Source organism: Macadamia integrifolia, unplaced genomic scaffold (assembly GCF_013358625.1).
Source record: "Macadamia integrifolia cultivar HAES 741 unplaced genomic scaffold, SCU_Mint_v3 scaffold1649, whole genome shotgun sequence".
Classification (NCBI taxonomy): Eukaryota; Viridiplantae; Streptophyta; class Magnoliopsida; order Proteales; family Proteaceae; genus Macadamia; species Macadamia integrifolia.
In genome coordinates, this window is record NW_024868291.1 from 9,229 (window position 1) to 31,228 (window position 22,000).

The following is a 22,000-nucleotide window of genomic DNA, read 5'->3' on the forward strand; positions in this document are numbered from 1 at the left end:
TTAGTAGGAGAGATCTTGAGAAATACCTTTTCTCCTAGCTGAAATTCAATGTCTTTTCTGCGGGTGTCCGCATAGCTCTTTTGACGGGACTGAGCTGCTTTAATCCGTTCTCTAATAACGTCGACTTTGTCACAAGTCATTTGTATCATTTCAGGTCCTAACATTCGACGTTCACCTACCTCATCCCAATACAAAGGAGTTCTGCACTTTCTGCCATATAACGCCTCATATGGAGCCATCCCAATTGTAGCTTGGTAACTGTTTTTATATGCAAACTCCATAAGAGGTATATATTCTTCCCAACTGCCACTCATCTCCATTGTACATGCCCTGAGCATGTCTTCTAATATCTGTATGGTTCGCTCCGACTGACCATCCGTCTGTGGGTGAAAAGCAGTACTCAAATTCAATTGTGATCCCAAGGCACGCTGTAAGCTTTTCCAAAATCTGGAAGTGAACCTTGGGTCCCTATCTGAAACAATGTTCACTGGCACTCCATGTAAGCGCACTATGTTGTCCATGTAAAGTTGTGCTAGTTTGGCCATGGAGAACTTGGTCTTGATGGGAATGAAATGAACAGTCTTGGTAAGCTGATCCACGATCACCCATATCGCGTCCATTCCCTTAGGTGTAGTTGGTAGTCCGATGACGAAGTCCATTGTAATCCTTTCCCAGTTCCATTCTGGTTCTAGGAGTGGCTGAAGAGTACCATAAGGTCGATGCCTCTCAACTTTTACTTTCTGACATGTAAGACAAGTCGCCACATACAGAGCTATGGTGACTTTCATGTTTGGCCACTAGTAACTTTGTTTGAGGTCTTTGTACATCTTGGTACTTCCTGGGTGGAGTGAGTACTCGGAGCTATGTGCTTCTCGCACTATCTTGTCTTGTATATCCAAATCATCAGGTACACACAATCTGTCTCGAAACATCAATGCCCCATCACTGGCTAAAGTAAAATCTGGGTCGTTCATTGTTTGATCTTGAACCTTAATTCTGATCCGTTGCAATTCAGGATCCAAGGGTTGCTTCATTATCACCTCTTGCCTAATTTCTGGATGCACCTGTAGAGCCGTCAAGGATACAGTCAACCATTTAAGGTTTTCTGGTTGACGTTCCAATTCTAAGGTTGCTCCTTCATACAAGAGGGCTTCATCCATTAGCATTGCCTCTTACACGAGTGGTGGGCTAACTGCTAAGCATGAGAGTGACACAGTCTGTGCCTTCCGACTCAATGCATCTGCCACTACATTTGCCTTGCTGGGATGATACTGAATGTCGCAGTCATAATCCTTCATGAGCTCAAGCCATCTCCTCTGTCTCATGTTTAGATCCTTTTGGGTGAAGAAGTACTTCAGGCTTTTGTGATCACTGTATATCTCACACTTCTCCCCATACAAATAATGTCGCCAAATCTTAAGGGCAAAAATGACTGCAGCTAATTCCAAGTCATGAGTAGGGTAATTCTTCTCATACTCCTTTAGTTATCGGGATGCATACGCTATTACCTTACCGCGTTGCATGAGAACACAACCCAAACTAACTTTGGAAGCATCGGTATAGACTGTCATTCCACCTGTGCCTTCAGAAATAGTCAACACAGGGGCCGTCACCAACCTTTCTTTCAATTCCTGGAAGCTCTTCTCACATTCCTCTACCCAGTCGAATTTCACACCCTTTTTAGTCAACTTGGTCATTGGTGCTGAGATCTGAGCAAAATTCTCAATGAAGCGCCGGTAATATCCAGCCAAACCCAAGAAGCTTCTAATTTCAGTGACATTCTTGGGGCATTCCCATTCCACTACTGCTTTTACCTTATCAGGATCTACTTCGATTCCGGCTTTAGACACTACGTGCCCCAAGAATCCAACTTGTTCAAGCCAGAATTCACACTTGTTGTACTTGGCAAACAACTGTTGTTCTCTCAACCTCTGTAACACCATTCTCAAGTGTTGAGTGTGCTCTTCTTCGGTCTTGGAGTAGATCAAGATGTCATCAATAAAAATAATTACCCATTTATCGAGCACATCCTGAAATACTCGATTCATTAGATCCATGAATGCTGCCGGTGCATTGGTTAACCCGAAAGATAACACAAGGAACTTATAGTGACCATACCGAGTCCTAAATGCTGTTTTGGGTATATCACCGCTCTTTATCTTGAGCTGATAATAGCCGGACCGAAGGTCTATCTTTGAAAATACTCTGGCTCCCTACAACTGGTCAAATAGATCATCAATGCGTGGCAATGGATACCGATTCTTAATGGTTAGCTTATTTAATTCCCGGTAATCGATGCACATACGCAAGCTGCCATATTTCTTCTTGAAAAACAACACTGGGGCACCCCAAGGTGAAACACTTGGGCGAATAAACCCCTTTTCCAATAGTTCCTGCAACTGCATCTGCATCTGCAACTCCTTCAATTCAGCTGGTGCCATCCTGTATGGAGCCTTAGATACTGGAGCTGCTCCAGGAGTCAAATTTATGGCAAACTCCAACTCTCTATCAGGTGGTAAATGCATCAGATCATCTGGGAAAACGTCGGGAAACTCTTTAACCACCTTTACCTATTCTAGAGGTGTAATCCTTGCATCAACATCAAGTACCGATGCTAAGTAACCCTGACATCCGTTTTCTAGCAATTTTACCACTTGAAGAGCGGAGACAAGGACCTTCTTCACTCATTTCATTGTATCTGCTCGGTATATCAATTCTTTCCCTTCGTCATCTGTCACCCTAATCAGATTTTTCGCACATATCACACTAGCTCGATGAGCCGACAACCAATCCATGCCCAATATAACATCAAAATTCTGCATATTAAACTTAATGAGTTGTGCATCAAAGTTCTTTCCACCAATTTCCACTGGGCATGGCCCATATACCTCCTTCAACTGTATAACTTTACCTGTAGGCATACTAATAATCATTCTGTGATCTAGGATCCTGGGTGACATCCCAAGTTTCTCTACAAATCTCTTAGATGCGAATGAATAAGTAGCTCCTGAATCCAATAAAACATAGGCTGGTATGCCTGATATGGGTAGGATACCTAGTATAACAATGTATATAATTTCAGCAGGTCATTAATATTAATCATAATGAATTTCTTAATTTAAAATGTACCTGCTACTACTTCTGTATTGGCCTCAGCTTCCTCAGCTGACAGAGCATACATCCTTCCCTGCGGTTGATTCCCCCGAGCTAAGGGAGGTCGGTACTCAGAGGGCTGACTGGAGGGTAAGGCTGGTCTAGCCCGACAGTCTTTTGCATAATGCCCATATGAATGGCAGTTGAAGTAACGAATCTGAGACGTCGAAACTGGGGCAGGGCCCCTCTGCACTTGACCCGTTGTAGATGGAGGTCGAGGTGGCCTTGGAGCTGTAGGTGCTGCACCAGTGTTCGAGCGAAAAGAGGTGGAACCCGAACCACCAACTGGTCTAGGAGGGTAGCCAGATGGCCTATAGGGCTGCCTATACATAGGCCCAGAACTGTACGATCCGCGGTATGCCTTGGAGGAATTTCCCATATCCAGGAATGGATTTGTTCTCTTCCACAGTCCAGGGGTGAGGGACTGTTCTCCCTTTTGCTTATCCTCCATGGTCTTGGCCTTCTGCACAATCTGGCCATATTCGGTCAAATCCAAGACCTCAAGTACAGACCCAATAGATGCTTTTAGGCCTTTTAGGAACCTCGCTGCCTTCTCTTCAGCTGTCCTCATATGCCTTGGGGCAAAATGGAACAAACTCTCGAATTGTTGTTGGTACTCAAGGACAGTCTTACCTCCTTGAGTTAAGGCCATGAACTCAGCCTCCTTGTGGTTTCTGAAGCTGCGCAGATAATGGTTGTCCAAGAACAACTCCTTGAACTGCTCCCAAGTGGGTTCTGGATGGGTAACCAACAATATGGGCTTGGAGGCTTGCCACCAAGAATTTGCCTCCTTCTTGAGTTGCAACCTAGCACAAATAAGCTTCTGTGCATCCGTGCACTCAAGCACCTCAAATATTTTCTCTAATTCTTGGATCCATTGGTCCGGTTCCAGAGGATCACTCCCCACCTTAGAGAATACAGGTGGTAAGTTCCTCTTGAATGACTCCACTACCCTTGACGTATTATTTGTCGCCGGGAAGTTAGGAGCATAAGCAGGATAGTAAGAGTATGGAGGAGGCATCCCATACTGAGGAACACCGAATGGTGGGATTAGAGGTGTACCCCCCACTTGTGATCCCGTTCCCGACCCTACAGGCGGGTCCTGTGGAGTGAGTACCCGAGGAGGTTGACCCGGTTGAGAAAAGTCCAACTGTTGCTGAATAGCAGTCATAAATGCTTGCTGTTGCTGAAGCATTTGTTGCTAAAAAGCCTGTTATGACTATTGAATTATAGTAGCAACATCTACCGGTGTAATAACCGGTGGAGGGTCCAGGAGTGTAGTCATAGGTGGGTCCCCATGTGCCCCACCCTGACCAAGGGTCTCTGGAGGTAGTGGAGGTGAGGTTTGCCCCACAGAGCGGGACGTCCCGGGATTCAGTGGTCGATCGACCGGATGAGGAACCCACAAGGTACCTCGGGCATTACTACCGGATCTAGTATGTACCATCGTATCCCTGTACCTGGAACATATCACACACCATATTGGTTAAACACCGTAGAATTGATTTCGGCACACAAATATATGCCATCACATAAGGTATTATAGTGTATGATAGTCTGAAATTAACCGCAACTTAATTTCCAAGATACAGGGCCAATGCCCCAACAGGTACGTCAATGGTCCCACTTGACCATAACACATTAATATAGGAGCAATATCAATAATAAGAATCAATATAATCATGCCAGGAGGAGAAAATTTTTTAAAATTTTCCAAATTTTCACAACCGGTGGGCTACACCGGTGGGTAGGGGCCCGTCGGTCAAGCCTGCCGGTCCCAGTACCTCAAACCGGTGGGTGGCACTGGCAGGTAGGGGCCCGCCGGTCTGGCCCATCGGTCCTGGCCTAGTAAAAACACGAACAGGGCCCTACAGGCCCTGTTCTGTCTTGTCTCTTCCCCAACTTCTTTCTCTCTCTCCCTCTCATCCTTGGGCGATCTTTGAGGTCTCCTCGGCGCTTCTACTCGCGACTTTACTCATCAACTCGGCGCCTTTTGAGAAGGTTTACATCTCTCACTTCCAAGTAAGTTTCTTCTCCTCCTTTCTCAAAATTTTCATTTGGGGGTAAAATGCATGTGTAGACCTTAGTCTAGGCTTTCTTTCCATATTCCTCTCCATAGAATAGTGTTGCCATGTGATTTTGATGCTTCTTTTGTGGTCATTTGTAGTTTATGAGGATTTTATCTCCCCATTTGGAGAAAAACCCCAATTCGTGCCCTAGGTTTCCAAATTTGGGGATTTATTCAATTCTCGCTCCTTTTCTCCAATTGATGATTCCTTTGTGATGCATTACACTTGATTTGTACTTAACATGCTATAGATTTCATGAATTGTCCATTATGCTTAGAATCCCCATGTATCCCCATGGAAAACCCCTCTTTTGTATTGGTTTCCTTGATCTTCATCACATACTTGTATTCGTGGACCTCCATAGTCTATTTAGGTATGTTTTTTTTTTTGTACTTTCATGATCCCGCTACCAATGCGTTTCGTCTTAGACCTATGGTTTCAAGTTGTACTCCATTGTGTTCGAATTTGCGCATTGGGATCGAATCCCCTCATGTTAAATATGCTCTTTGCTGTCATTTTGCTGTTTTATCATGTATCTCCCTTTGTCACCTACCGTGCATCATATCCATAGGCTCCCTATCATTTCTAGCTCGCCGCCGTTTCCATTTTGCTAGAATTTGGGTTTTGGGTTTCCCTTCTACTGCTGTCATTTTCCTTTCTTTACTCACCCCACTTTCTTTTCTTCTTGCCAGGATGTCATCTCGCACCGGCAAAGGACCCTCTTCCTCTGGCATTCGACATAAGACAACCACTTTTAAGCGGAAGAGTGCGAGAGCCAGCTCTTCAGCCCTCCGCATAGGGAGACCCGGACCTGCCCGGTCTGACCCTACATACTATAATGAGGAGCTCTTCCATAGTGCAGAGGCAGCAGCCAACTGGCCTATTTTCTTGAAGAGGTCAGTGATGATGGAGAAAACCGTGGTAGTCGACGACTTCCACAAGGCTCGGCTTCAGGAGAGGTTCTCAGCACTGGGCTGGGAGTCTATCCTCCACGTAGACCGTCCATGCTACGAGCAGCTAGTCCACCGGTTCTACTACAACTTGGAGGTGTCTTATCCATACAGGGAATTCACCATAGTCAGCTTGGTGAAGGGGGTCGACATCCAACTGACTGTGGGTACCTTGGCCAGCATCTTAGGCATATCGACAACTGGGCACCGATACTACAGTCCTCCCAGGAGTAAGCCTCTGGGACCATTCATGAGCTTGGAGACACCGGACTTCATCTACGAGACTATCTGCGGCAACAGCACCCGTCCGGAGTCCGAGACGTCCTTCTACCCCGAGGTTCGCTTATTTGCCCAGTTGGTCCAGTTCAACCTATTCCCCAGAGGAGGTCATCGGAACCAGGTGGGTTTTATGGCAGCTTTCATCGCGTTCTGCATCTACACGGCCGCAGAGGGAGGTGTCGAGCACTTATGCCTCCCCTACATCATTCTCAAGACGATGGAGCACCACACTTCCCACCCTGAGGATGGAGGATTTCCCTATGGCAGGATCCTCACTAGGATCTTCGAGTTCTTCGGGGTGGACCTGAGCGGTGAGGAGGGGAAGACTCCGGCTGATAGGTTCGACAGGAGTAACCTCCTGAGGATGGGTCTCCATACCCTCATGGACACACCTCCGAGAGCAGGTTCTCAGAGAGGTAGGGGTAGGAGGGCTACCCCTATGGAGGATGTCCACATGGAGGAGGAGTCCAGCGAGGAGGATGAGGACTACGTTCCTCAGGATGAGGGGAATGATCTGGTGGGTGATGGCATCCCTGAGGAGGCGCCTCAGGAGTCGAGAGGCCCCAGTCCTAGTTCCTCCAGAGCTGCAGCCTCACAGCATAGAGCCCCACCACCTGGGAGTGGTGCATACGACTTCGAGGCATGATGTCCACCATGCGGGCCTTGTAGGATGGGCAAGTTCAGCTACTGAGAAGGCTGGACGAGAGTGCCTCCAGAGAGGAACACATCCTGCAGAGGCAGGCCACTTTGGAGAACTCCTTTCTCCAGCTAGACCAGGACTTGAGCACCATGGCTAACGCCATGTCCGCAGATTTTTGCCGACTACAGAGGGTGGTACGGCTAGTGAACGCGAGGTTTGACTATTACGACCACCGCCTCAACGTCAACTCTAGGCCTCCAACGAACGTGGTGATGATCGATGATGACGACGATGACCAGTGAGGGCTTAGCTCGCCCACACCAGCTGTTTATCTATTTTCCCTTTTTGTAGACCTTGTTGTATTTCATTTCTTCTCATTCCTTGTATTTGTACTGTAACTGGACTCATTGTGGAATAATATATTTTGATAGCGATTTTTGTGGTGTATTCATATGTGGAATACTTGTGTAGTTTAGTTGTGGTGTATTTTTCTTCTTGTGATCATTGTTATATCATATTATCTGTTGTTTATCAGGTATTTGTGTGTAAATATTTTGGAAATCCGATTTTACGTCGTTATGCAGCCAAAATTTCGTCAAACTAGGACTCGATAGGTTATAACACCAATTTATTTACCTTTTATCCACTCTCACGCATGCCATGAATGCAACATCTAATGCAACCCTTTTTAATACTTCATTCTTTGGCTTTTAATCTTTAAAGCTTTTACATTAACCCAACCCCATTTACCTATTATAGAGTCTACGGGATTCTAAGGGTATGCTGTGAGTGGAGCAGAGCATCACGCTCTGATACCACCGTTTGTCACACCCCGTTTACACTGAACAGGGCCAATGACCGGGTTAACACCGGTTAACCCAAACCTGCTAGAATCATCTGATACTGTATTCCACCACAGCATACACACAACTAATATAAGCTCATCAGATCAGCAAAAGACTAAGTTTTACCTATGAATAATCCTATAATACTTGATACCCGAATTATGATACAATAGTTATATACATGTGGGTCCGAAGGCATGATATTTACACAATAAAAATACAATTCACATATCAAGTACATAAAGGAACCCATCAAAATAATCAGAGTACATAGCTCGGCTCGGTATCAAGGCTAGAGCTTAGCTCGGCATCAAGGTTTGAGCCCAGCTCGGCATCACATGGTAGAGCTCAGCTCGGCCTCAGAAGTGCGATCCCGCAGCACAACTCTGGCACAAGCAGTCAATGTCGTGCTCTAACTCCTCAGGGGCCCACCAGTCCTCTTCTAGAAACTCGACTGTGGGACCCACCCCGTGCTTCTCAGATGTATGACCTGCAAAAATCATCTAAAAAGGGGTACACACGTGGGATGAGCTCACTAGCTTAGTAAGTGGTAAGATGGACCACACAGCAGTCCACACATCAAAACACTATCATATGCACTACATGCCATGTAATACATTTTAAATCACATTCACCTAAGCAAGATTACTAAGTCTTTGGTTTAGTGCTACTACAGCCACAGTGCGCGTATACTCCGGGTACGAGCCACGAACTCCATCCCGTGATACGCCCATAGGGCTATCGAAGAAGGCCCACCGTGAGTACTCAGAAAAGTAAAGACAATGCCATCCACCGGCTCTCAACAGAAAAGTAAATGACTGAAATTAAAGGTGCTGACTCCAGCAATTTAAAAGTAGTACGATTGGCCCTCTTGAATGTACCACCGGGGTTGCCGACTGTTCTATTGACCCGCCGGACGTTATGTCTAACTGCCACAGTGACCCGACAACCGCGACCACTACTTCCCCCCAAATGGTAACCCAACACCTTAACCCCTGTTGGGAAGGGTCGTAGCACGGGATGGTGAAAATCCTAAACCGTATGCTCCTATATGACAATAGTACGATTGTATAGTGCCTCCACGTCCCATTCCACGGGCCACCAATGCACTCGTTTCCAAGCCGACTACGGCATCTAGTCTATTAATGCATCATGCATAATGATGTCCACATTCAATCACATAAGCATCTCATCACTTGGCATGTACAAAGTAAACATAGCACACATGCATAACAATGTGAGGATGACTAATCTACATAGCATATTCATGATGGCATGACTAGACTAGATACATTTAAATGAATGCCAAACAATGCCTTGAAACAAGGCCAAACATCCTCTCCCCACTTACCTGTAGTGTGTAAGGATTCCCGTTCGGTACGGGTGAGATCCGGTGCGAGAAGCGTAGGATTTGGTGAACCTAACATGATTGAGCGGGGTTAGTACTTCACCAATTTGAAATCAAAATTAATGAGATCTGATGACAAAATCATGTTTAGAACATTAAAAGAAGGTCGCACGTCCGATTTAGGTCCAATCGGACGTAAGAATCACCTTCGGGCCACACAGGTGGGTCAGACAGGTGGGTTGTCTGGCCCACCAGTTCTACCCACCGATTTGGACCGGCGGGCAGGGTGGCCCACCGTTTAGCCCACCAGTGTGGCCCACGGTTGTGCCCGAAGGCCCTGCCCTCTCAGGTGGGTGCTCACAGGCGGGCCAAATGGCCCACCGGTTCCACCCACCGGTCTTGGCGGGAAAACTGTTGTTTCTTCCCAACTTCCTCCATTCTTTGGGGATTCAAATGGGGGTTTTTCCCAACCCATTCTTCACACTTTCAAGTCTTATAGGATGGCTCTAACCTAGATCTAGGTTAGATTCAAGTGATGGGAAACCATCTTACCTTCTTTGCTCAAGAATAACTTCAAACCCTCCAAATCACTTCGAACCCACAATGCTTCTTCCACCTTGTCAATACCTCTTCAAATCCTTCAAGATCAACACATAAATCATCTATTAAACCTTAGATTCATCCTTTCAAAGGGGATTTACAAGATCTCAAGAAACCCTACTCGAATCAAGGGTTTAAGCTTGGGTATGGTGAATGTTTAAGGAACCCGACTTTGCTTACCTCCAAATGTAGATCTAGAGTTGACGATCACTCTTCCGGCGCTGGAATGGGAAGATGAAGCTTCGGCGCCACTGAAATCCCTCTTTTCTTCCTCTTCCTTCTCTTCCTTTCTTCTTCCCTTTCTTTTCTCTCTCCTCTTTACTATCCTCACCAACGTACGGGTGTCATAAATGAAAAGAAAAGAAAATCATAAATGCTTTATATATATAATTCCTAAATAATTGAATAGTTCACATGGATGGGTCACTCAGGTGGGTGGGTGTACCTACCTGTCCGCCCACCTGAGGGCCAAAACTTGGGATTTTGACAGAGTTCGAGCCTCGGCGCGAACCCCACCCCTGGCATACGGTGTAGTATATGTATATACCTTAATATACGGCTACAATACCTGCTTTATCCGTACATGGCCTTATGGTAGGTGCATGTACACGGTTTGGGTACTCCTGTCTCTTCTAACACTGGCTCGAACTTGTCGGGCCAGCCAGTGTTTAAGGTCACCCTTGCTATCATAGTCCATAAGGAGCCCGCTCTAACCATCTCCGGTTCGGTTCCTGCATAGTTAAACCGGGTCAACTGTGCAATCTGACCGGGTTTAAGAAGTAGGGTATTATAGGAACTCTATCCAAATATTACCACAGTCAGCATCTCTCGAAAAAAGAAGTTGGAGGTTAAGACCATCTTCCTCTAAGCCGAGAGAATCCATAAGAAATTTCGTATCTACTCTAACCAGGGCTTCACCCCTTTTGACCCGAAACAGGTGCCAAGCTCAGGTATAATCTCTCATCCAAATTAGCACAATGTAGACCTTTTTATTTACCTTGTTTTGGTGTACGTAAGTAATTAAATCCATTTAATTTATATATGTGTGATAACTTAGCCATATATGCGGAATAGGGATAATTGTTGAAAATGTTCATTCTCAAGCATCTAGTAGAAAGATTGGTTGAACTGAGTAGATTGAGTGCTTAATACCTTCCTAATTTTGTAACTTGACATGTATCCTAAATCTCTGGACCAGACCAACTTTCGAGCCCTTTTCTTAGGAATTGGGCCCACCCTTGGGTCCTAGGCCTATAATCCTAGGTGACGACTCCAAATCCCTTCTGTATGATCCCAATCCCCCTCATTGGACTATTATCAAATACCTGTCTCAATGACGACCCCTACACTCCTACAAAATAGGTCTCCACGTATCTCTGAGCGATGGTACGAGGCCCGCATGTAAGCACATACAACACACCCCTCCCTAAGAAAGAGAAAGAGAGGAGAGAAGGCCAAATGCAAGTCTCTTCCCCCCCCCCAACAAAAGGGGGAAAAGGGATTTCCCTGGCCGCTACCCTCACTACATCATGATCGAGTTTGAGTTAGAAAACCTGAGGGTCTTTTGTGGGGTTCTGGATTCCTTACATTGAGGGTCATTGCGTTTGTCAACAGGGCCAACTATAGGAATCCCGGAGAGTTGTCCCTCTATAAGGAGAGGTTATTAAGGTGAGGCTTTGACTCCCATTCCATATTTTTTCACCCCCATGTTTTAGCACTACAGTATCCGCCTTACCCAGCCTATGTTTAATGGATATTGACAGATTTTAAGTTTTAATTCTATTATTTACCTTATATTGGAGGCCTCTCAGATTGCCTTTTTTCGTCAACTGCTTCACCCTTTATGCTAGTCAGGGGAACTAGGGCTGGTAGTACTTTAGCCTCCGTATGGATATTAAGTTGTTGAACCAATACCCCTCTTCAATCCAAGGTTAAATGTTTAAGTTTTTCTTTATGAGATCGACAGAGGTATTCCCCTTTAGTGATTTTTCTAACCAAAAGATAGTAAAATCTGCCCCTACCCTCCCTAGGATAGATGTGGAATTGATGGAGTTGGCCAAGCATAAGCTACAGTATCCCTCGATCGAGTCTAAAAAGCCTTCCATCCTATATTGTTTTGTCCAGGTTCGGGCTTAGCCCCAGATGAGTCTTAGGCACCCCTGAGACCCCATTTTTTTCCACTTTCTCCCCTTTCTCCTTGACTAACATCTTCTCATGTTTTCCCTAGCAATGGAAAACACCATGGATCAAATACAAGGTTGTTCTAGCTCATTAGTAGGCATTGATGAAGGAGTAGCATCTATAGAAGTAGCAGAAGAAGCAAAGGAAGAAGATGAAGGGTCCTAAAATTGACCCTTAGAAGGAGAAGAAGAAGAAATCGAAGGTCGCAAATCTTTCTTTGATGGCTATCAAGTGCTCGGTATCCCTGGTCATGATGGGTCCCTTCCTTTTGAGGTTCCCCTCCATACAGAAACTCAACTTTAGAGCCCTACAGGGGTCAAAGGTAGAACCGCTGTGTGCTTCATCCATGGGTGGTTCATGAAGGCAGATGAGTCCTATGCCGTTGAACGAGTGGCTCGAGAGCTCATCTAGAAGGGGCACCTTTTGAGGGATGCTACCAGTATCCAGGGCGAGTCTAGCTCGACCATGGTTACCAAAACTTGCATCATGTTGGATAGGGAAGTTCTTTAATGAAACACTTCTTTTTCTCCTTTTGATTTTGACTAAGTATAGTGGTACTTTGCAGACCGACATCTACATTACCCAACTCATGCTTTGGGCCGAAGATCTGGCTAAAGACCACGAAAGGTCTAAGAATGAGACGTTCAGACTCGATAAAGAGCACACTATGCTTCTGGAGAAGGTGGAGCATTTGGTGTGTGATTTGAATTGGGCACATAAGGATAACGACCAAAAGCTTTAGGATGAAAGCTGAGGTCGTAGAGAAACTTTAGAGTGTGGAAGCAAAAGTCATAGAGAATTTTAAATGATTCGAAGAGTTTAGGAAATCATCTCTAATAGGGCTTCCATTCAAAACGTTATTAGGGCTATGAAAGTGTGGGATTGGCTCTGAGACCATTATTTAGAAGTTTCTTTTGAGGGAGCGATATTATCCTTGAATATGACACACATGCGAACCAAGCTTTGACAGTGACCAAGGTGGTGGAGGAGGCTGAGGACCCATCTGACGATGATTCCGAGCAGTCTCAAGAGCTGCCCGTCACCCGTGACCAAGATGGTTTAGAACATGAAGGCCTCCCAAACCCAAGGAAGAGGCTCCCTTATAGGGAGGTGGGAACTACCGGTAGTTGGGATAGGGCCACCCTTTGCTTTATTTTTGTCTCTGTAATTTTTCCTGCTAGGGCCGATCCTTTTGTAACTTTTTCCACTGGGCTTTTCTAATGGAAATATTTTCTAAGTGTTGGCCTTTGTCTTCTTGTGCCTTGTTTAAGTTCTTTTGGTATCACTTACATCACCCTTGCCCCCATCGGCCTTGATTAAGCTTTCCTGGCCATAATCTTTGGCTTTGCCCCCCCCCCATAGTTTCTATATGGTAGATGTTGGGCCTGACTACCTTGGTGACTCTGTGGGGTCCTTCCCAATTTTGTGCCAATTTTCCCTGGTGCCTTGGGTCTGACACCACTGTATTTCAATAAGCAAGGTCTCCTAGGCAAAGCTCTCTGTCATTTACCTTTAAATTGTAATACCTTGCCCTCCTTTGTTAGTAGGTCGCCATCCTTTTTTGCTTTGTCTCCTTGCTCATATTACAGATCAAGATTGGCCCATAAGTGCTCATTGTTCATCTTTTCAACATAGTTTTGCACCCTATGGGTCATGACTCCGACTTCAACTGGTAATACAACTTCAGTTTCGTAAGCCAAGTTAAAAGGTGTCTCTCCCATAACAGACCTATTTGTTATCCTATATGCCTATAAAATACTATGCAGTTCATCGCCTAACGTCCCTTTGCCTCGTCGAGCCTCTTCTTCACTCCTTGGAGTTAGGTACAGTTGTGACTTCGATCAAACCATTGGTCAAGGGATATCCAATTGAGGTCTTCCTATGCTCGATATAGAGGGAGTCGCAGAATACTTTGAAGGTAGGGTTAGCGAATTGGGTCCCATTGTCGGTAATCACTATCCTTGGTATGCCGAACATGCAAATTACCACTCATTGGAAGAAATCTCAGAGATTCTTCTTGGTTATAGTCACCAGCAGTTTCTATCCATCTTATGAAGCAGTCCATCGTAACTATTACAAACTTTCTTTGCCTATTTACTAGCGGGAATGACTCCAGTATATCCATCCCCCATATAGGAAAGGGTCTTGGGTTGGAAAGAGGTAATAGCTCAGCTACAGGTTGTTATGGTACTAATGCGAAGATCTGACATTTTACGCACTTCTTAACGAAATCTTCAGTGTCTTTTGCATCTCTAGCCAGGACAGACTTTACCGTAATAGTTTATGGGATAGTGCCCTGGCTCTCAGATGTTGTCCACAAATCCCTTTGTTTACTTCTCTAAGCACGTTTTCAACATTTGTGGGCCTGAAGCACTTGAGGTCGGGTGTTATGAAGCCTATTTTGTATAGCATCTCACCATCTAGGATAAAGTGCACTGACCAGACATGCACCTTCTTTACTTCGTCTTTGTCTTTCTAGTAGTGTTTTCCTTTAAGTACCCAATTATAGGATCCATCCGACATGATTCCTCCCTCTCTATAAGCAGCACTTCAATTCTCTTTTTGGTACTTGGGTGGAGAGCACTTTTATATAGATCATTTGTTTGAGTTCTATAAAGTTTGAGGTGGCCAGTTGTGATAGAGAATTTGCACTAACATTCTCCACGCGGGGTATTTACCTCACCTTGAATTCCTTGAAGTGCCTGGCCTTTTCTTGCACCTTTAGGTACTCCATCATCCTCAGTTCTTTAGCTTCTTATTCCCCATTTATTTTCTAAACGACAAGCTAGGAGTCACTATTGACTACTAACTTATCAGTGCCTTATACTTCACCTCATTATTTGAGGCGTGGAAATCAAAACACAGGGTATACTCTACTTTGAAACACTAGTCCTTCAGGACTAGTGAGGATGAGTGCAGCCCACTTCCTACTGTCCTAGAGGCACCATCCATATACAATGTCCATGCCATGTCCCTTGCATCTTCCAATGGTTATTGTTCAACTTCATTTGGGAGGGTGGATTTTGCTATAAAGTCAGCTAAGGTTTGGGCCTTTATCGCCGTCCTTGACTTGTACAAAATATCAAATTCTCCCAATTCTATGGCCCAATTAACAAGTCATTCCGACATGTTTGCTTTTTATAGAACTTTCTTCAGGGGTTAGTCCATCAACACACAAACAGTATGCGACTGGAAGTAGGGCCTTAGCTTCCTTATGGTTGTCACTAGTGCATATGCCACCTTCTCCATTTTTCTATACCTCGTCTCTACATCAAGCATTGTCCGACTAATAGTGTATATTGGCCTTTGATGCTTGCCTTCTTCCTTTAGTAGGACTGTGCTCATTGCTATGGTCGACACCGCCATATACAGTTGCAGTATTTCCCCTGTGTTTGGTTTCATCAACAAAGGTAGTGAAGCTAAATATGTCTTTAGCTATTCAAAAGCTCTTTCGCTCCTCAGTCCACTTAAACCTCTTTGATCCTTTAAGGGTTTTGAAGAAGGGGAGGCATTTGTAGGCCAAATGAGACATGAAGCAGCACAATACTGCCACCCTGTACATTAGCTCTCTTGCATCTCCTTCATAGTGCATGGGGAGGTCATCTCCTAAATGGCTCAGATCATTGCAGGGTTTGACTTAATTCCCCTCTTCAACACCATAAAGCCCAAAAAATTTTCAAATGTTACACCAAACACGCACTTCATAGGGTTCAGCTTCATGTTGTACCTCCTGAGCACTTGGAAGGCATGGTTCAAGTCGGAGATGTGGTGCTCAGCTTCTAGGATTTTGACTAAAATATCGTCAACATATACCTCCATCATTTTTTCAATCATCTTCTTGAAGATTTTGTTGATGAGTCTCTGGTATGTCGCTCCTACATTCTTCATCCCAAAGGGTATTACTTCATATTAGCTTATCCCTTTATCCATCACAAAGGCCATTTTGGGGAAATCGATCTTATACATATTTATCTAATTATACCTTGAGTAGGCATCCATAAGACTTAACATCTCGTGCCCCGATGTTGCGTCGATCAATAGGTAGATTATGGGTAGAGGATACTGTCCTTCGGCCATGCCTTGTTTAAATCTATGAAGTCTATACATATCCTCCATTTCCCATTTGCCTTCGGGACCATCACCATGTTAGAAATCCAGTCGAGATACTAAATGTCCCAAATGAATTTCGCTTGAAGCAACTTGTTAACTTCTTCATCTATCTTCTCTTGTCTCTCAGGGGTGAATGCTCTCTTCTTTTGTTGTATATGCTTCTTCGTGGGTCCAACGCTTAGCTTATGCTCTATCACTTGTCTTGCTATTTCTGACATGTTTATGGCTAACTAGGCAAAGACATCTGAGTTATTCTGTAGGAATCTGACAACCTCATCATGCTACATTTTCTGCATCAATGCCCCAACTTGAACCTATCAACTATTGACTCCCTCCTCAATATCGATGATTTTAAGGTCTTCCATTAGCTCCCCTCTTCTTTGGTTTGAGTTGTCGCACAGATCCTCCATGTACAACACCTCGTCGACCTTTACCTTTTCCCAGAGAGTAGTTGCATAACACTTTCGAGAGAACTTTTAGTCACCTCGGCACTTTCCAACTCCCTTCTCTATAGGAAACTTCATTTTGAGGTGTGGAGTGGATACAACAACTTTGAGTAGGTTCAGGCCAACTCTCTCAAGTATGGCATTGTGGGCTGAAGTGACGTCGACTACTAGGAAGTTAATCATAACCGTCACTTGGCGGTCCCCTGGTCTAGCTCTCACCGATAATTCAATTGATCCCTCAACCTTTATCGACACCCTAGAAAACCTTTGTAAATGGTGATTGCCCTTTTCAGTTTCTCCTTACTCAGCCCCATCTTCTGGTAAGCTTCAAGAAATAGGATATTAGTTGAGCTATCATTATCCACTAAGATCCTCATTACCTTGCAGTCAGCCACTATCTTGGTTATTGCTAGGGCATCATCATGTGGTGTCTACACGTCTTTTATATCTTCATCAGAGACCAAAATCACCACTCTCGTCTTAGCCCTTTTGCTCAACCACTTCATTACATGAATGTTGTAGACATAAGCTTTGGCCTTGTGTTTCAAGATCGAACTTTTCCTTATGGCCAATCCCCCAGTAATGGTTGCTATTACGCAAGTTGATGTACCTTGGTTGTCTAGGGGTGAGGTTCGGCACGATCGGGTATCCAACTTCTAGCTTTATTCTGTTCTCCCGATCATCTTTGTGCCTAGCCTTCACCTTCACGAAGACCTCCCCTGCTGCTCCACCAGTCGTTTCTGTGATCCTTATAGTTACTGTGCTGATTGGCTTGTGCATCCTCGTTTTCAGATCGACAAAGCGGCCTAAGTATCCTCTTAAGATCATACTTTCCAGTTCACCCTTCAAGTGCCAGCATTCCTTGATATTATGGAAGTGACAGTATTGAGCCATATTACATCTTTTGGGGTGTCGCCTTATTTTTCCGGACCACTTGAGGGCTTTTCCATCCAAGGCGTTCTCAATCTGCAATAACACTTCGGCCCTTTGTGGTTGAGAGGGGTGAACTTTACGAAATTTTTTAGTGGACTAGGAACGCGGTCTCGCTTTGAACTCTGTATTTTTTCTTTGGAGGTTTTATTGTTTTCTCTCGTCGCTCTCTTTTTAGTTGCTTTCCCTTCGGTTTCTTCATCCACCACCTCGAGAGAGTCTCCTCCATACTAATGTACTTCTCGCATTAGACTTTCAATTTTTCCAAGTTCTTAGGTGCGCATTTTTCCAGAGATCTCTTCAGCTCTTTGTCCTTAAGCCTTCGTAGGAGGGCCCAAACTTGACTTTCAAATCCAAGCCATTAACCTCAAGCTTCTCCCTATTGAAGTGTTTCATGTAGGATTAGAGGAGTTGACTGCTCGAAAAGCCCTTCATGAAAATGTGGATCAGCTTCTAGAAACTGTGAATCGTCTTCGGTGCAAAAAGTTGTACCACGACCTTGCCTTTGATCTGAACATTAGGGGAAGTGCATAATACATGATGTTCTTTGAGACCCGGTGATATCGCATGACGATTTTGAAGCCTTCCAAATGGTCGACGGGATCTCCAATGCCATCATAAGTGTCGTACTTCAACATCTGAAACCCAGCTGGGAGAGGATCCCTTATGACTTCATCAGCTAATATCGTGCCATGGGTGAGATCTGGCTCTTTTTCACTGACTTGATTTTCAGCAATCCTTTGGACCTCTTCCTTGAGCTCTAAGATCATTTGCATTAAAGCAGGGTCAGTCTCTCCACATCGAGGTTCTTCCTACCTGACTGTTATAGCGGGTGGCACTCCTTTCTTTGCCTACTAGCATTTCCTTCATGACTTCATTACAAGGATTGTGGCCTGATCATACCAACCCAAAGCTACTGCAATCGTCATCCTGGTCCTACTCAAACTGGATGCTTAAGTCTCATGTCGTTTTGTTACTTTGGGTCACGGCTCGGAAGACGTCGTGCATAATATCAGCCAACTGGTTCATACTTTCATTGAAATGCTTCGAATTGTGCCCTAGTTATAGGTGCTTGATCATCGACTTGGACAAAGGATGGATCTGTCAGTCAACGGTCCTGGTTGCCAGTAGGCTATTGGCTAGCTTGTGGGCTTTGTGGTTGCCATGTTCCTCCTCCCTGGCCATCATTCTGCTAATCCGCACCCTCGATGGCCAGCGTCAAAGGAGGGGGAAGTGTCTCCCCCAGGTTTATATCACGAGCATGTGTGATATTTTTTTTTCTTCTAGCATGTTTGCTTCACCATATCCAAGCCCCTAGTGCTCTCTCTTTCCCACAAGTGATGCCAATTGTGGCTAGAGATCCGTTGTGACTGAATGTCTACCTTGCATAGTGAAACAAGGGGTGAAAGGCCCCGAGCGGACGCTAGGATTAATTGTCTGACACCCAACTCAGGGATCCACGCAACAGTAATAGGTAAGAGAGTAGTAGTGAGCGGAATAGTGAACTAACCTCTACCTGGTCTCTCCCTTCTCCTTTATAGCGTTGGATCCAGTAGAGTCCTACTAGGGGACGTCCTCATGAGTTGGTAAGCAAATGACAGTTTAAGGATTGCACCTCACGAGATTCCTTCTTTGGTGTGGCATATCCTTTTTTATCCGGGGAATCACACTGGCCTTCCCTCTTGGGAGATTGAGTCTATCCACGATTGCATTAACAAAGGAAGGTTAGATCCTTCTCAGATCTCGGGATTCGAGGTTGCTTGCTTCCCAAGGATATTCCTAGTTTTTCATATCTGAGCAAGGTGGTTGCCACGTGTTGGCTTCTCTTTGAGTGGTGAATTTATGTGTATCACATGTGAACCTTTAGTTGCGGTAGGGGTTTTTATTGGATCGTTTGGATCTGGTTGCGGTTGGTGAATTGTTTTTAAAATTGGTAATGGATTAAATTGTAACCAAATTGATAGTAGATACTGAAATTATATTGTATCGGTAACATTTCTATATTTTCAATATCGATACCATATCGGTTTGATGAGATTCAGATCCTCTCTAGCAGTGTTGGAGGTTCAACACAGATCCGACAACTGTGAGGACTCGGACACACACCCTAACACACAAACATGCACCCCAAGGTCTTCCCAGCCGTCGGATGCACATTGGACACCCCAGCGGCTAAAGAGGATCTGGATTCAGTTCAATATGGAATTTATTTGGTACAAAAATGATTTCTTATTCAATACACAGTCGGTTTCTTATTCGGTATGAACTGGTTTCTTATATGGTTTTCATTATGAAAGGAAAAATTCATGGCAAATATAAGAAATTCTATGAAATATTACACTACCTTGTGTTGTTTTCTCAATGTACCTAATTTTCATAAGTCCTAGGACCTGCATGGTTCCAAAATCTTACAACTAGAATTTATATAGACTTGAGAATATTTTACAGTAATCTAATAATTAAACTCCAGATAAGTTCCACAATATGCATAGTGTAGTAGCACCCCAATAATATTTGTATGACTAATGTGAACAATGTTCATCAACTTTAGATCAATATATAAACTAAGATTAATAGCAGCCAAATAGTTACAGATATCAATGAGATTTCTTCAGCTGCCTTTTCTACACCTTTCCCTAGTAATAAGGTTACAAAGGCACATTTCTGTTGGGGTACCATTCTTATGAATTCAATATTTCAACCTTATCATGTGCATAGGGGTGGTCCCTCAAAAATTGCTCAGTTACCCTAGCATCAAGACCACCAACATAGACGGTTTTAATGCTCTCATCTTCAGGGGCCATTAATGATGTCATTTCACCTACTTTATTTTGAAACTTCAAGGTGGCCATTATTAACTTGGCAAACAAAGTATAGAGAAATCAGACATAAGATATTATGAAAATGCAGCTGTTGTAACTCTTAAACAGAAAGACCATTATGATCTACCAAATATACTAAGCTTAATGAGGAAAACCAAATGAATTAGCTGGACTGATATATCAACAAAGGGACCACCCAGGGAATTGAAACAACCACACACACACACACAGAGGCAAGTAGAACAAAATGGATCAGAGCCATATACATGAAAACAATAAAAATTTAACAAACATATTACCAAAACACTATGCTGACCTATGACAGTACGCAAAACAAAAAAAAAAATCTCAAATAAGCTTTAAAACTTTTGAGATCCTTTTTCAGTCATCTAAGGTAGGGCCAAATGTGAAGGTTGAATCTAAATAAACCCGAAGTTTCAAATGTAGGCTGATAATGCAAAGCATCATTAGGCATTTGAACGGTTTGTAGTTACATCTACGTGCAAGTCCCTATAGTGATCATTCCAAAGTGCTCTCAAACATCCTAAAAACTTTAGCTTCCTAACTTGTGAGTTTTTAACACATTTGACACTACCTCGAACCTTTTGGACGAATGCATCAATTAATTTGATACAATCTTGAACTATAAGGTTCAAGATATGATCACAACAACGAACATGAAAAAAATTCTCCCTTAAAAAAAATGCATTCTTTGCATTCAAAGTTGATTTCAAATAATCAATTCCGTCATCATTCGCACTTGTATTATCTACTGTTACTGAAAATAGTATGTCTTCAATGCCCAACTCAATCAAAATTTACTAATAAACCTCACAAATATTTTAACCCACGTGTGTGTCAATCTTGAAAATTTTATCAACTTCATGCATAAAACTCACATCCAATCAATGTATTGGGACAGATCTATAAATCAATAGTCACTGCTGGCAGAATTTTTCATTTAATCTATATTACAAAATTTCCCCCTCTTAAAAACTTTATGAATATCACTTAAAAGAGTATTTCTATTAATAGATGTGTAATCAGGATATACATATAACATCAATTTCCTAAATTCTCCATACTCCACAAATCTTAAAGAGAGTTTATTCCTTATCACCAAAGTTAAAAACTATGGCACGCACAATGTTGGGGTCAATCTTCAAATCCCTCAAACTCACATTCCCAACAAATGGTTGCATAAACTGGCCTTTGTACTTGTTTATCACGTTCAGAACACAATGTGTGTGTGTGTGCCTAGAATTTGTGAATTTAGAGTGTGTGTGTGTGCGCATACGTGCACGCGTCCCCTAGATTTTGTGCATTTAGACCTAGGCTTTCTATTTGGATTTTTTTTTTTTTTCGGGCCAACCATTTTGAGCTACTTATTTGTCCAGAAACCTTGGCGATAATATTTGATTGGGAAACGATTTCACCATCGTTTTGCCTCTCCATTTGTAAGTTAACAGAAGATTAAGAAGGTCATGTGATATTGAGGTATCATTTGAGATACCAAAGTACCATGATATGACTCACCCAACTCAGTTGTAGTCCCTTTCATTTTACCAGTATAACAGAATATAATATCTAAAAAAATACTTACTGTAGACATCTAATTTTATCACTC